Here is a 16,611-nt window from a genome sequence, read left to right as displayed (position 1 = left end):
TATATATATTCTCTTCTTGCAGTTTTGCCCTAACAGGTATGTGGAGACCTTCTTTGTCTCTTTTAATCACATTTGGTTTGAAGTTAACCCTGCCAGCAATGAGAATAGTTACCCCTACTTTGTTCTGGGTTCCTATGACATGGGGTATTGGTTTCTATCCTGTGACATTCAGTCTACTAATTTCTTTTTGAGTTAAATGTGTTTCTTGTATGCAGCATATCACTGGATTTTGTTTCTCCACACGCTTTGCCAATCTGCTTCTTTTTTGGTGAATCGAAGTCATTTATATTGATAATAATAACTAATATGTATTGTCTTATCTTTGTTATGCTGTTTTCCTACTGTAGGATCCCTATTTTTCTCTTTTGCTTATTTGCTTTCTCTGCTCGGTTGTTCTTTTCTGTTGTTGTTGAGGTTGTGGTCATCTTTGTCTCTTTCTAAAATATCTATCAGTATTCTTCATAGGGTTGGTTTGGTTGTCATGAATTTCTTTAGTTGTTCTTTTTCATGGATGTATCTATCTCCCCATTAAATTTCATAGATAGTTTTTCAAGATACATCAGTCTGGGTTGAAAGTTTGTTTTTTTCTTTTTTATGGTTGAAAACAAAATTTTAAATAAATAACAATGTTTGCCCTAGTATATAGAAAAATAGGCAAAATTGTGTACATAATATACTACATTAGCACATAAGCAGGTAACATATCAGGACATGAGAAACACAATTTGCTCATTTAGAAGTTATGTAAAAATAAATCAATGTTGTCAAAAACAAATGTTCACTAGATCATCTTATGTCAACTGATAAAAGCCCTTTATGACAAAAAAAGGCAACATCATACTAAATGGACAAAAATTGAAAGTCTTCACTTTAAAATCAGGAACAAGTCAGAGGACCCTCACTGTCAACACTCTTGTTTAATATAGCTCTGGAAACAGTAGCCAGGACAATTAGATAAGAGAAAGAAATAAAAGGAATAATGACTGGAAGCAAATAACTGAACTTATCATTATTTGCAGATGACATGATACCCCACTGAGACTTATAATTTTAATAACCAAATTCAGTAGTGCAGCAAGATAAAAAGGCAACACTCAAAAGTCAATAGCATTTCTATACACAATGAATGTGACGTGAGAAATTATGGAAGCCATGCCTTTCACAATAACACCCTAAAACTGGCATACTTAGGAATCAATCTGACAAAAGTAGCAAAAGCTGTTTTCTTTTAGAACTTCAAATATCTCACTCAAAACTCTTCTTCATTTGATGGTCTGTGTTGAGAAATCTGCTGTGATTCTGATCAGCTTTCCATCATAGGGGATTTGTTCCTTTTTTCTAACAGCTTTTAACACTCTGTTCTTTTGCCCAATTTCTGGGATCTTGATTATGTGTCTGGGTGATGATTTTTTTATTAGAGATAGCTGGAATTTTATTTTTTTTTTGGATAACTATATGAGATTATTTTTCCTTTATTGAGAAATCTGCTACTACTTCTGCAAATACTCTTTTCATGATTTTTTAAATTATCTCCAGTTGTTTCATTGATACCTATTAGTCTTATATTACTTTCTTTGCATCATCTTGCAGGTGTTGTATTGTTATTTCCTGGTGTCTCGTTATTTTTAAGAGATGTTTCCTTTCATACTCACTAGGAGCAATGCTACTTTAAGGTTTGAAATTCTATGTTTTGTTTCATTCATGTGGTTCCATTCAATGGAATTCTTAATGTACTGGATATCAGTTCGAATCTGTTTCTTGTATTGTGGTTCTTTCCTGTATTGTTCATTCAATGTTTCCATCATTTTCCTTTTCCCTTCTATTTTTTATCTGTGTCTTTCTTAAATGTATTGAACAATTTTTTCATGATTGTTGTCATTTCCTTTTATATATGAGAGATAATTTCTGATCTGATTTCCTCTATGGCCTGATGAAATTGTTTCTTTACTTCAGCTGCTATCATCTCAGAAATTTCAGGTGTGTGACTTCCAAGCTCTTCTATGACCTTGTCTCCTGGACTTGCTTTGGGTGAGGTTGAGGTGAGATTACCTTTTATTTGTTCCTTTTGTCTTTTTTTGCAGTGATCATAAGTGGGCAGAGTGTAGCTCAACAAGGTCCTCCACAGTGTACGAGGGCATAGAAGGCTCACCAGAGCTCCTACTCTGTGGGATTCAATGTGATTTGTACCTCATTAAGGAGTCAGGGCAAGCTGCAGTTCATAAAGGATCCAATGATGATGAATGCAGGCTGAAGTTGTACAAGGCTCTGTTGAGGTGGATTGGCACAGGGTAGTGCTCTGCAAGGCTCCTACAGGCCACTATCATAGTCAGGGCTTTCTGTTGGTCTTGAGGGTAAGGAGTGGGAGCCCTACTCAGCAAATTCCAGCCAGAAGCTTTGGGAGTGGGGCTAGGGCTGTGGAGTATCCCTTACAATCTTCAGTGTATTGGAAGGTGGCCTGAATCAGCAAACTGGCTAGGGGCACAGGTTAGCCTACTAGGTCTCTGTGGCAGTTTTCAGGCCAGACAGGGGCTGTGGAACTCAGCAAACCCCTGGATGCTGTGCTCAAGGTCTTCTCACTGAGCAGCCTTATCCTGTGCAGTCCTTGCTCACAACCAGATCTCTTCTTGCCTCAAAGGGTAGTCCAATATTTTGTACTTCATCTCACCAGTCTTGTCCATCCTGCCAAGGACAGAAAGATGACATCATTGCAAAGGTTCTTGAATTCTTAAAGTGACCCATCAGTAGTGATGCCCTGACTGTCAAGACAGCCACTAGAAGTGAGACTGCACTCTGACGCGGAAGCCCCAGAGCTCAGACTCAGCTTCCCAGATGGTCCAGTAGGACTAAAGGACCCTTGGCCTGCCTCCTCCCTCTGGCCAGACTAACATCTCTACCTGTCAGGGCATGGCTTGTGGGCCTCTTAAGGTAGTTTCTCTTACAGTGGACTGGCTTTTGACAGCAGTAGTAGGTGAACCTCATTGTCGTTGAACTCTTCCTGGAGCCCAGAGAATCAAACTTAGGGTTTGTTTTAAGGCTACAACAAAGGCAGTCATTTTTGGTCTTTTTGTTTTTTCTCCCTGGTTCTTTCCCAGTTTTAATTATAGGACATTGTTTTTTTTTAGTGTTCTATAAAGTATCAAGTGAGTTGTCTGGAGCAAAAAAACTATTTATTTATTTATTTATTTATCCAAAGCTAAGTAATGAACTTATCTGTAAAAGTAATCTGTCCCCTTACTGAATTAGCATCTCAAAAAGTATACTTTACCCAAACATTTTAAGAAATCAGAGGGGTGTTTATTTTTTTCCTGGTAAATAGCTGAAATTTAATAACTGAAGGTTTGGCCTTAGTTTTTTAGACCTTTAAGAATATACATTAGAAAATATTTTTTATTACAATCTCCTGCCTGGCTATTAGGGCAGCAGGGGTCTGACTGCTTTGGCTCCAGTGGGAGTAGGTAATTCCTGTTACAGCTAAACTATGATAGACTGGCTGTTTATCTTTTGGTTGTTTTAAAATTAACAATATGACATTTATTTTTAAATGTAACATTAGCCTATAATGTTGTCTATCTTTTTATAGAAGTCAAAACTTGGTTTAAGATTAACATTACATAAATATTTTAGCAACTAAAGATTTAACCTTGAAACTTACAGGTGAAACTTATTATTTAGCATCACATTTTTACATGTTGGTAAAAACACAATACAGCTGGCAATCATCTTATTTTTAGTTAATATAGTTAATATATTTAGTTAATATATAAAGCAGATTTTTAGTGGTCAGAAACCAGTTTTTATCAAGGAACCTTCAGGTATGGCTCATACAACCAGAGACGTCTTAGCCATAGACTTCAGTGGGGATTTACCAAAGATCGGCTGGAAAAGCCTGTCTTTTGTTTTTAAGAGTGGCAGCTGTTTTAGAGTTTACTAGCTGGCAGAGTAAACACTGTTTATCTAAATTTTATAAGGAATATCTTAAAAGCCCGAACAAGGTTAATTAAGTACTTTATAATAAAAGCCTTATGTTTTAACCTTTTTTTATCCAATTAAATGATAAATGATAACTAAAAAGGTCAATTTTTTATATATATTTAAATGTGTTTTGGTTTCTTAAGTGTGCTGTTTTTGGAGATAGCTCCTTTTGATGTCACCCAGAAGTTGGTTCTCTCCACTGTGTCTCAGGTTTAGTCTCCCGAAGGAGACCTGCCCAGTACACTAAGCCAGGACATGGTTTTTATATGTGTCCTCCTAGACGGGCATAGTCCTCTTTGTCTCATCTGACCCAGAGACGGGCTATGTGTCCTTCCTAGAATGACTTTCCTGTCTTTGGCATTAACAAACGCTCATTTTCTAAGGGCTTTACCTCGCTGGAACAATCAGAGTTTTTAATTTTTACATGCCTTTTAAAAAAGAAAGTACAAAGAGATAGGAAAATTAGGGGTAAAGTCAAAGCAAGGAAACTGAAACAGATCAGGCCGACATTCCCTCTAACATGTGGAGGGGGATCAGAACCAGTCTATCCCAGTGAAACCTGTCCTCCAAGTCTTTAAGAACAGTTGCCAACCTAATGTCATTTAACTGGCAAAAAGAGTCCCGTTTTTTATATAGGCATGTAGGTTTTTTTAAGTCTAAGCTGGCTAAAAGTCCCATTTTATAGAAGTTTACATAAAATCCATAGGAAGCTTATTAACCTTACCCTCTCTAGTACTATTGTCTAAAATTGAACAAGGAATACCAGTACATTTAGCAACTAGTTCAAATGTAGCATATACAAATATAAAAGTCATAAAATGTCCCATTAAAGAAATATCATAACCTTATAACAATTTTATGTTTTAGCTTAAATTTACCAACACATTTTGACCAATATTTTAACAATATTATAATGAATTTAGTACTGGTTGGCAGGTGGAACAAGCAGGCTCTGAGGGTGATGGTTGGGAGTCATAGCCACTTTTTATCAGTTGGAACTGCCAGTGTGACCAGGTGGAATTAGTCAGTTGTCTGGGAATGGTGTCCAGAACAGCAAACCTTGAGTCATTTCAGGGGGTCAGCAATGGACCGTGGAGGATGTCAGCTCCGAGTCCTTTAGGGGGACTAGGAGGGGGATCCCAAGAGGGTGCAGGTGGGTGGATCCTGGATGAGGTCAATCCAGACTTATATATAGATGATTTGATCTGGATGGACAGGCTGGTCAAAAATGACATGGCGAAGACTTGAGCTGTGAAGAGAACAAAATTGCCCTCGGGAGGCCAAGAGATATTAAAGGGGGACCATTTAAGTTTACAAGGAGTTTATACTTTTGCCAGGGAACACAGGTTCTCAGAATCCCTTTTACTTGTTTTCTGAAATCTTTAAAACATTTGTAACAGACAAAACATAGACATACATAAATAGACCAAATAAAACCAAAAAATTAACAGGTGCCCAATATATGGAAAACAGATCCCCCACAATCAGGACTTAGCTCTATGCAAGAACAATTAACAGGCGCCCAATGTATGGAGAACAGATCCCCCACAATCAGGACTTAGCTCCTCACAAGAGGCAGGAAAACAGCAAAAATAATTTTTAAAGACTAGTCTATATACCAGAATCAAGCCTAGGGGTATCAAGTAGGGTCAAGCAAAAGCTGCTAGCCTCCTGCAGTTAGAATCTGTAGGGGTAGGGGGTTTCAAGATCAAGGTCTGTAGGGATACCAAGAAGGGTCGAGCACAAGCTGCTAGCCCCCCACAGTCAGAATCTGTAGGGGTAGGGGAGAAAGAGACCAACAAGTACAAGTGAAACACAGCTCTTCGGTGAAAGGGACACCTAGGTCCGTTCGCCTCACTGCAAGTGAGATCTCCCAAGACCAAGACCAAGTTAGTAAACCAAGTTAGTAGAGGTGTATTAAGGACCAGGAGACCGGCTCTGCGGCAAAAATAGACCAAGTTAGTAAACCAAGTTAGTAAGCCAAGTTAGTAGAGATGCATTAGAAGAACCACACTTGAAGAGACAAAAAGAAAGCAACGAGATAAAGTGAAAGGAGAAGTTGACGTGGTGGTCGCAGTTTTAAAATCTGTAAAGTCAAATCAAAAACCAAGCTGGCGTGACAAAATTTAGGTTGAAATTTACTTACCGCGTTAAAAAGAAGAGGCCTTTAGGGATCCCGGACGAGCCCCCAAATATTGTAACTCAAAAATCAGATGACAACGAGGCAAGTCCAAAAGTTAAAAGAAGCGCTTTATTTTAGCTGGTACCCAGCGGCAACACCCGTCACAAAGTGCCTAAATGCGCGCCGAGCATTGACAAGGGTCAGTATTTAAGCTTGAAAACAGGGAGCGGGTGGAGAGGAATAGTTCATTGAGATAAGGTTTGGGGAACAGATATCATAAGACTTGAGTCACAGGGGTGAGGAATTGGGAGGGGTTGGCGCATACAGAAAAGGAACTCGGCCAGGTTAGAAGGACAACAAAATGGGGTCAATTTTGACAGGGTACAACTATATATATATATATTCTTTTCTACCCCAAACACAGGTTTTAAGTTTTATAATTATGCAAAATTATATTTGATTTCTTAAATGCCTTCAGTTAAGTGTTATTGAGGATAAATTACTATGATTTAAAGCAGACAAAGCAAGTCTTTCCTTCATAAAATGCAGCATTTATTGACAAGAAAACCACTGAGAAAAATCCCTTAATCTATATTTTAAAACTGCCATGAGCACTGTAATATATGAAGCCAAATTATAGCCTAACCCTGCTGAGCATGCATGTTTGTGTGTGTGTGTGCGAGAGAGAGAGAGAGGGAGAGAGAGAGAGAGAGAGAGAGAGAGAGAGAGAGAGAGAGAGAAAGTGACAGAGGGAATCTTTGGAAAATATCTCTGACATCTGAGCTGAGAGCTGAATATGAGCCGAGTTGAATATTCACCCAGGTTCAGATGTTGTATTCAAGAGAACAAATGTGTGCTTAGATTTTGAAGAGGTGGCAGGGAGGGCCCTGTGGACTACTGAAGGACCAAAGTGACTGGAGGAAAAGGACAGGCATAATATAAGTTCAAGGGAAGTAGGATGTTTTGCACAACTGTACTGTGGACTTCTGCTGATCTATGGAAAGGAGCTGGTAATTCTTAATCTATTTTGTCTTTTTTTAAATCAATTCCTTTTTATCCATTCTTCCTTCCTTACATATTTTTTCTTTCTTCTTCAAATTTTGCATACAAATGTCTGCTAATATGAACAATTAATTTGAAGACAAGACTATACAATACAACAAATGCTGTGAAATTCATATTATCTTGTTTAGTGAAATTCTGCATATTTGAATTTTTTCTGCTTTAATACTACTTCATACTCTCTTTAAAATAAAATTCAAAGGGAAGGAAGGAACTAAACTAGATTGAGAGCTATGAATTACTATATTTAAAGACCAGTGAGAAGACATTAACTTTTCTTAAAAAAAAAGAAGTGATTTGATAGGACTTTCATTTTAAAATGATGAAAGCAGGGAGAATCAATGGGATGCTGTTGGTGTGATGCACCTGAGAGCTGATGTCATCTTAGGCTATCCTAGTAGATGAGATGGAGTGGCAAAGGCATGTTCAACACATGCGAGGTTATTTTCACAGAAGTGAAGATGTCATGCTAAGTACTGGAACTCTTGCAATAAAAGGCTTAAATGGTTTCATACTTGTGTTAATTGACTTTCTTTGGCTGTAATAAAATACTATGGAAAGAAGACAAAGTATAAAATATTTATTTTGGTTCATGGCTTAAGGTTTCAGTGCTTCGTCAGCTGGCTCCATTGCCCTGAGTTCTGTACTGAAACAGAAATATCAGGGCTGAAGGGTGTGATGAAGGGTGACAGACCGACAGACAGTCAGACAGAGACATAGACAGGGAGAGACAGAGACAGAGACAAAAAGAAAGAGAGACATAGTAGGAGGAGCAGGAGGAAAGGGGAAAGAAAAATGTCTTAGTTACTTTTCTTGTTGCTGAGGCAAAATATTTAGCCTCCAAAGTTAAAGGAAGAAAGGTTTCTTCATTTCACAGCTTGTGGAGGTTTCAGTTCACACACAGGTGCCTCCAGGGCAAGGTGGCCTGGCAGAGGGGCATTGTAGAGGAGAAAAAAAAGGTCATGGTGTGGAAGGCAGAAGGGCAAAAGTAAAAACCACCAAGTGACAGGCAACCCCAACCACTCTCTTCTGCCCCTTGCATTCTGTCCAGACTACCTGCCCTTAGGATAGGTAGCACTCATAACCAGAGAAGGCCTTCCCATTATCCCCTCCTACACTATTTCAAACCGATCCGTGGACTAATTTATTAATCACACTTGTTCCCAGAATCACACACTTAATCCCAGCACCACATGTTCTAGATTAGCTGGCCCTTGGGTCACATTTCATTTCAGTTTCCTTACAGGTGACCTTTCATTCATTAAAAATAGATGACAACATGAAAAGAATGTAGAAACGAAGGAAGAATACTCTTTTTTCTTCTACTTCTTAAAGAAACACAATAACCTCTATTTTTCTACCTCAAATTTTCCCAAAGGCAGAAAGGGAATTTCTTTGTACTTGGCTAAAGAAATAGTACAGAAAGCACTCCCTTACTTTCATTCTTAGGTTGTTGAGAACACAGTGGAAATGTATGTGTTTAGATTCCATGTGATTAAGAACTACATTTCTATGGGGTTCAGAGGAAAGAGAAATGGACTGCTTGGCAGAGGATCATGAGAAGAAGACCTTGCAGAGAAATAGAATTCAAGTTTGATCTCAAGGTCTGAATAGGAGCCTATCCAGTGCAGAAGGAGAAGCAAAACAAGTAGGTAGAGGTAGTGGAATGTACAAGGCAATTGAGAAATAATAATCTGCTGCAGTAAGGACATAAAATGATGCATCTGGAATGCACAATGTCAGAAGATGATTCCAGAACGGCAGATACAGGTAACATCGTGGAGGGTTCAGAATATTACGTTGAGGAGTGCAGGCATTTTCTTTTAGGGAATGAGGACACACAGTAATTTTTTTCTGTATTTAATGTAATCAGATGTGGATTTTAGGGAATTGGTTTGAGAGAAATACTTGCAGAAAAATTGCAAGAGAGTAATATCTGAATTAAGGAAAATCTATGAAAGGCTACTGCAATTGTCCTAAAAAGATATTTATGTAGTATCTCGCCAGAAACTATAACAAAAACTTAATATGCATAGTAACTTGAATGTGTAGGGCTTGGAATTATTCTGCCTAAATTCAAGTCCAGACTCCTCCACTTACTGTCTGACTCCTCCACATATGCAAATTACTTAACTTCCTGTGTCCTCATCTAGATAATTTTGATAGTAAAATATATGGAGAGGTTTTTGTAAAAAGTAAATATATGAGTAATTCTAAATGACTGGTTATGTGATGCTTATTTGTACCTCTTTTATCCAAAGAACATCTCCTGAAGTGAGAATCATTATTCCTACACTGCAGATGAGGATAATGAGTCTCAAATGGTTGCGTAGCTCACTCCAGATGAGGAATAATGTGGAAAGGATTGAGCTGGCATTTGGGCCCCATTCTCTTGGATCTTGAAATACAGCATTCTCTTTTTAAGGAGCTGCCAGGGGGTGGTTAGAGGCTGGTGAATCTAACTGATATTGTGGAATAGAACCTACAGGAAGTGAAGTGACTTCTGAAGGCACTTGAGTAATGGAAGAGAGAAAGGTTGGCTGTTCAAGGTAGGCTGACGTACCTCTGTACACAGACTAGTTAGGCATGTGCCAGAGACTTCGTCATCTGTCTCTGATGCAATTTATTGATTTTGCATTTGCACAGTGATCAAAAGTTATGTTTCTACAAGGCACTGTATATAATCTTAGAAGAAACAACATTCATCTCACTCAACCTAAAAGGTTCTACAAAACAAATTTATGGACTTATTGCTATAGAACCTATTTCTGGGTGATTTCAAGAATCACACCAGTAAGCCCAAGCTACTAACAAGTATTGACTTTAAAAGAAAAATGCTTGAGAGTTTCAGTCTTAGGAAGGTCAAAGGGTTGGTTGGTATTTTTGCACAAGATGATTTTTCATTTATTCTTAAAAATGTGATGAACATGATGGATGCTACAGTCACAACTGTCACAAGACCAGCAGACAGGATATATTCAGACAGGAATCCATTGGGCAGTTACACACAGGCAACTGCCCATAGAAGTTGCCATAGTTAGCACAGGCCACCTGTAACCCAGATTCTAACTTGGCTCTAGTTATGCACATTTAAAAGCTCGAAGTTATCAGTTTTTTAAGTTAAAGGAAATAGATTTTTGCTTATCAAATTCATAAAGGACTGAATTACATACAAAGGTTCATGCTTTATAGTGATAAACCAACAGACATGTTAAATGAGACACTAAAGGTGGATGTTTGAGCAGTTATCTGTGATCTAGAGATAAAATAATGCATCTCAATACTGCTTCATAATTTTAAAATTATTGCAGAAGGTGCAGATTGTCATAATCTAGATGGTTAATAGACAAATTACTCTTCCATAAAAATATTTCTACCTCTAACATGGCCATGCTGAAGTAATATAGCCTTTACTCTGTAGCAAAGGGGAAGTGGGGAGAACAATTAAAAGGCAGAGTGGTTGGGGTAGCCTGTCACTTGGTTCCAACAATATGGATAAGCAAGAGCATGAAATAAAACTTTACCCTGGGAGAAGAAAAATAAGGGAAAGTTAGAATGCTATTAAAGAGGTAAAGTAACAGAATATAAAGATGATTTATATGTAGAAACTAAGACAAAATGAGAAGTAGAGGCTTATTTATACATTTCTAGCTTTGAATATGTCAAGTTAAGAATAAGACTTTATATTGGAGGAGACAGAAGTAATCTCTCTGGATGAGATTAAGTCTAGAAAGGTAGACTTAGAATTGCCAGTTTATCTATCTGAATAAGGATGAGACTTCCCAGAGAGTTTGTACAGATACGGAGGAAACGAAGGTAACCTGCAGAACTGGGTGACAACAGTTTAATGGCAAGTGGGAGAAGAGAAGCTCACAGAGAAAACCAAGCCCAGAGAGGAAGAGAGAAAAAAGCCCAGGAGGTGTTAATGCTATATAGAACAGGTTGAGAAGATTTTTCAATAAAGAGCTTTCAGTAAGGCCCATGCCATGAAGAGCAAAGTAAGGCAAAGAGAAATAATGCCTAGAGTGTAACATCACTGACTACTGAGCCGATATTGTAGTATTGGAAGGGGAGTGAGGGTGCAGAACCCTTTCAGGAATCACAGATATGAAATTCTGTCCCTCAGTTAGCATGTATGATGGCCTTTATAAAATGATGAGGTGCAGGAGTTTTTAGTTACTAGTTAGAAGTAGGCTAGCAGAGGAAAAGACGTAGAACATGAGTAATGATAAGGAAGTAATTATTGAAACATAACAGTCCTAATTTTATTAGTTCTTAGAATAAAAACATTTTTAAGTAGTTATTATCTTACACTTGCAATTGTCTGTATGATTTTCTTTCTCTGAAAGTGGAGTTTGCATATCAAATTCTGCAAAATTGTTTTTTTTTTTTTTATTACAAGTGAAGGTGATGTTTTATTGTCTGAGCTCTAGGCAAGCAGTACTGATGACAGAAGAGCACAATGGAAATTTTTATTCTAACTGAATGAACTAGTATGGGAGCATCATACTAGGAGTACTGACAGAGACAAGACTCAGGATGGGATCCCTGAGTGTGCAGCAACCACCATTCTCTAAACTACTGTTTATTCATTTGCAAATGTATTTAGGATGTTAGATTCTACACAATGCTAAGTACTGGGGAATAATATTGAGCAAAGCAGTGTTGGTCTGGCCCCTTAATCTGATCCTTAAGATAAACATTAAGCAAAGAAATGTTTGCAAATATTTCTGCTTGAAAAAGTTAGTTTGGACCAACATAGCACTAAAATGATCAAATTTTAATTAACCAAAATGTATGTGGAAAACACTTCTGTTAGAAAAACATAGGCTGAGGCTCTGGAGTGAGAGGCATCAATTAACATCTTACTCATATCTTCCTTTTGCTTCCCCTTGATTTCCCTATGCTATCCATTTGTGTTTTATTTGGAAGACAGGAAAATAATGGAAGATCAAAAAATATTTTTTAAAAAGGGGTTCAAATTTTTAAGATCAGTATAATAGAAATTGAAAGGAACTTGTAAACATAGAGTACTTGGAAATTATTATTGTTATCATTTTATACATTTAGTACAGGGTTTACAGGGTCTCACTACAAAGATTGGACTTGTAGTGATCCACTTGTTTTCATCCACCCAAGTGCTGGGATTACAGGTGTGCACCACCACACCCAGTCTCAGTGCGCCCTGGGGACAGGATCCAATCCCCTGCCCCTGTGTGTGCCTAAGCAGGTGCTTTAATCCACTGAGCTATCCAGCTGGCCCTACTGGAAATAATTTTTTAAACCATATGTATAATTCCCATTATTGAGTTCTTTATTGCTTAATTTAAAGGAAAAACGTCTTACAAGTTCCCAAGTTCTGCTGCTATTTCTGGTGGTAGAGATCTATTTGGAGGTACCTGGAGATCTTCTACTTGTGGGCAAGTTCAGGCAGATACACAGACACAGGGGAACTATGAGAAGTGTTTCTTAAGTCACCAGAGTCTCCTGCCTATTCAGGCTTTTTTTTTTTGGGGGGGGGATGGGGTATAAAAAGGAAGCTCTCTAAGTTTCCCAGGTAGAGGCAAAAATTGCAAAAGTGGTTTTAGTTTATATTGATAAAGTAAGTGAAAACTATTACAAAAATGTACTTAAAACTCCAAAGCAGAGGAAAGAAAAAGAAATGGCAAACTGGAGTTATGAATGGATCCTTGATGATTTCTGATATAGTGAAAGCCCCTAGGTCTTAAACTTGTTATTGCAGAGAATAGGAGGCTGTTTATGCCCTCTTATGATGCTTTTCAAAAAAGATTTTAGGGAAGGATCTACAGAGAGTTCAGGGTCTCACTACTAGATTGTACTCTAGTGATCTGCCTGTTTACAGCCTCCCAGGAGCTGGGATTACAGGTGTGTGCCACCATGCCCAGTCTCAATTGCTGACTCAGTGTGACCCAGAGATTATTCTGAGATCTTTTTATGTGAATTTTTCCTATTCCTATTTTCTTTTCATTCTTTTGGGCTTCTTATATATTATTAGAATAAATGAGGGCAAACATTTTGGGATCTAAATTTCAATGAGCTAAATTTTGTCTTTGCAGGAGAGATAAAGTAACACAAAACCAGAATTTTTACAGATTTATTTATAAAATCAAGAAAGAGGAAAAATGAAAGATTAAGATATAACCCCAGTCAGTGAAATTTCACTATAGCAAGTCCTAAGTTACTCAGTAAATTTTCTAGGAACAAAATGCAATACTCAAAGCAGGTGTTGAAATTGTTAAAGGTATTCCTTCCCGAATTCAGATTTAAAATCATTTTTTTCTTTCCCCTTCTCTTTTTTCATACCCAAGTATAAAAGTGAAAATTTTAGGAAAGGAGAAGAATGAGTAAACTATTTGAAAAAATATGAATGATAAATTAAACATAAAATAATAAATGCATCAAGGATATCATTAGAATGTCCTGTTTAAATAAGAATAATAGATGCTTCTTTAGTATGGCCTTCTGTTTTATTGAAATCCTGTCTCTTTATTCTGCTATTAATATATGTTGTAAGGTCTCATTTGACATTTTCTTCATATATTCAAAGCACTCACATTTAATGAAAAAAGAAAATCATTGTGAAAATATTTCCCACTTTATTGGAAGGAAAGTGGTTCTTCATACCAAACTAATGCTTTTACAAGGAGAAACTGAAGTGATGAATAATGCTTGGGCAATTTACAGTATGAGAACAGTAGCCAGTACTGTGTACCTCATCCTGCTTAGCAAAGTCCCTTCACTTTGCATAGAAGCTCAATAGTCATTTTTGTAAATGACACTAGTCTGCAAATTCACAGTAACTCTATGGTATATAATATTTTTCATGTTGAAATGCTGCTAAACTTAGAAATCAAAATGTAAGTCAAATGTACTCTCCCTACACTGTTGTTTAATGAAGATCTTTTCTTTCAAGAAAATTAAAGAGCCTTGATTATTTGGTTCATATCACTCATAAAATGTTAAACATGATCTTGAGAATTACACTTTAGCTGTTCTAAATGCTTGAATCCTCAGTTTACTTTATTTTCAAGTAAAGGCAAAAGTTTCACCAGTGTGGATCTACTTTGTAAAGCATGCTAACTGATAATCTTGAAGTAACTGTGGATTTGAATCCATCTAGTTAATGAAGTGTCCAGATTAACAAACATTAAAAGTGAGTGCCTGTTCCTTATTTAACTTGACACTAAATGATCTAGCTAAAGATAGTGTCTAAGAAACTGGCCATCCATCCCTGGCACTCCCTGAAGAGTTTTATTTAGCTCAATGAAGCAACATGCATGGTCAAAAGAACTAGAAGAGTTCATTCCAAGTAGATCTGGAGGTGAAAGAGCATGACTCACCAGGGCAAAGCAAGGCACTCTGTCATTTTAATAGCATGCTAATTCTAAAAGTTTCAGCACTTATGGCCTTGAAGCTTAATTACTCTCATTTGTCTTCCTAATAAATGATGCCAGAATTTATAAATTCAAGCAATTTGCTCACGATAAGTCAATAAATGAATGTGAGAACATAGCTTCCTGGGCACATCCTATGTGTTCAGTGGAATTGGGCCACTCCATGCCAAATAAATAACCAAAATACCAACTCAGAAATCACTGTATCTGTTAGACGGTGGTCACCTTTCAGCTCTAGGGAACTGGCTCAGACTACATTTTTTGGCACACATACATGTACTACTTATAACCACAGAGAGATGAAGAATATAAGCAAATGAATAATATAATTCTAAAAATGAGAAATGGAATGAAGGATTGGTTCTAAGCCATTCTCTTTGAAATTTAATAGAAACAAATATAAAAATTGAAAAGAATTAACAGTTAATAGATGTCCTAAATTCAATAAAAGATCATAGGCAAAGAACTTTAAAGACTATGTGGGTCAATGACATATTCAAATGAAAAGTTCAAATAGGAATAGATTCATGCTACATAAAAATGGCACTTGGTACTGTGGAATATGAAAAATGTTCACTTTGTAGATTAATATAATGTCCTAGTTTTTTAAAACTATAAACTCATTAAACTATTAGTGAAGTATTAAAATGGTTTTTGAAATTAAACTTGTATTACAGACATCTTACACACAGATACTTGAGTTTTTCTCTTAATCATGTTTCTATTTTCAGTCTACAGAGGGAAGACATGCAGTTACATATGGCGAGCATTAGTGAGAAGTGGTCTATTAGCTTTTTGTTAAGTTCTCTCATTAAATTTCTTGGATGGCTTCCTATCCAGTTTATCCTACCAAATCTAAAGTTTGTTCAGGTGTTGAGAGCAAAGAACTTCAAAAGCAAGTAAACAGCCTCATGAGCTGGCAATGAAACATAAGAAATAGCTAGAAATCTCATGTGTTCTATGTGGGGATCAGAGGAGAAAACAGAAATCAGAGGATGAACCATGAGAAACGAGAAAATAAAAATGAAAAGGACTGTCACAAAAGGCCCCCCAATGAATGGTGTTTGATAGCATTTCATTAAACTCTAAATCCCAAACAGCAGCACAGCACCAGAATATTTTGGTGTTTTATGAGTTATATTTATTGAAAACATTTTTTTATAGTCAAGCTTTGTTCCTAGAAAAGAGAAGACATTTAGAAAAACTATATTAACTTATTTTATCTCTATGGCAGCCTCAATAGGTACAAAGTTTTATATTTTCACTTTACAAATAAAAAAGATAGAGTTACAGGAATGTAAACCCTTTATCTAGGTTATATACACAGCTAATAAATGGGAAAATCAGGGTTAGTAATGAGGGACAAATCGGATCAGTTATGCAGGTACTCAGGCCAGGAGTGATTCCCTGAGGGAGGTTTCTTGTGCAGCAGTTCATGTAAAAAGAAGACACTTTTCTCAATCTGATAACTGTGTGTGGAAGTTTTATGTAAACTAGGACAATTCAATTATTTGGTGTTTGCTAAGCATATATTCTATAAAAGGAACCCTGAAAGGGCTGGTGAGATAGCTCGGTGGACTAAATGCCTGCTTTGGCATGTGCAGAGACCAGGATGCCATTCCTGGTTCCATATGCCATGCTGGCTCTGCCCCCAGGAGCTAGCTGAGCTGGGGACTGAGTCTAGTCGTGGTGGCACACACGTGCAATCTCAACACTGGGAAGACTGAAAACAGGAGGATCACTACGAGTCTGTGCTGTGTATTGAGACCCTGTATGAAATACATAAATAAAAAAAGTAAAAGGGACCCAGGAGTAAGTAACAGGAAGAAGGAAGACAAAGATGAATTCTTTGGTCTATTTCATGGATTGAACTCAGGCCCTTGCACTTGCCAGGCAAGCACCTAATCTACTGAGCTATCTCCCCAGCCTTACATAGTGTTAATGAAACAAAGAGTTGTCTTCTTTCTTTCTTTCTTTCTTTCTTTCTTTCTTTCTTTCTTTCTTTCTTTCTTTCTTTCTTTCTTTCTTTCTCTTTCTTTC

Source organism: Octodon degus, unplaced genomic scaffold (genome assembly GCF_000260255.1).
Source record: "Octodon degus isolate 3935 unplaced genomic scaffold, OctDeg1.0 scaffold00091, whole genome shotgun sequence".
Lineage (NCBI taxonomy): Eukaryota > Metazoa > Chordata > Mammalia > Rodentia > Octodontidae > Octodon > Octodon degus.
The sequence above is the reverse complement of the archived record's forward strand: the minus strand, read 5'-3'. Positions refer to the sequence as shown.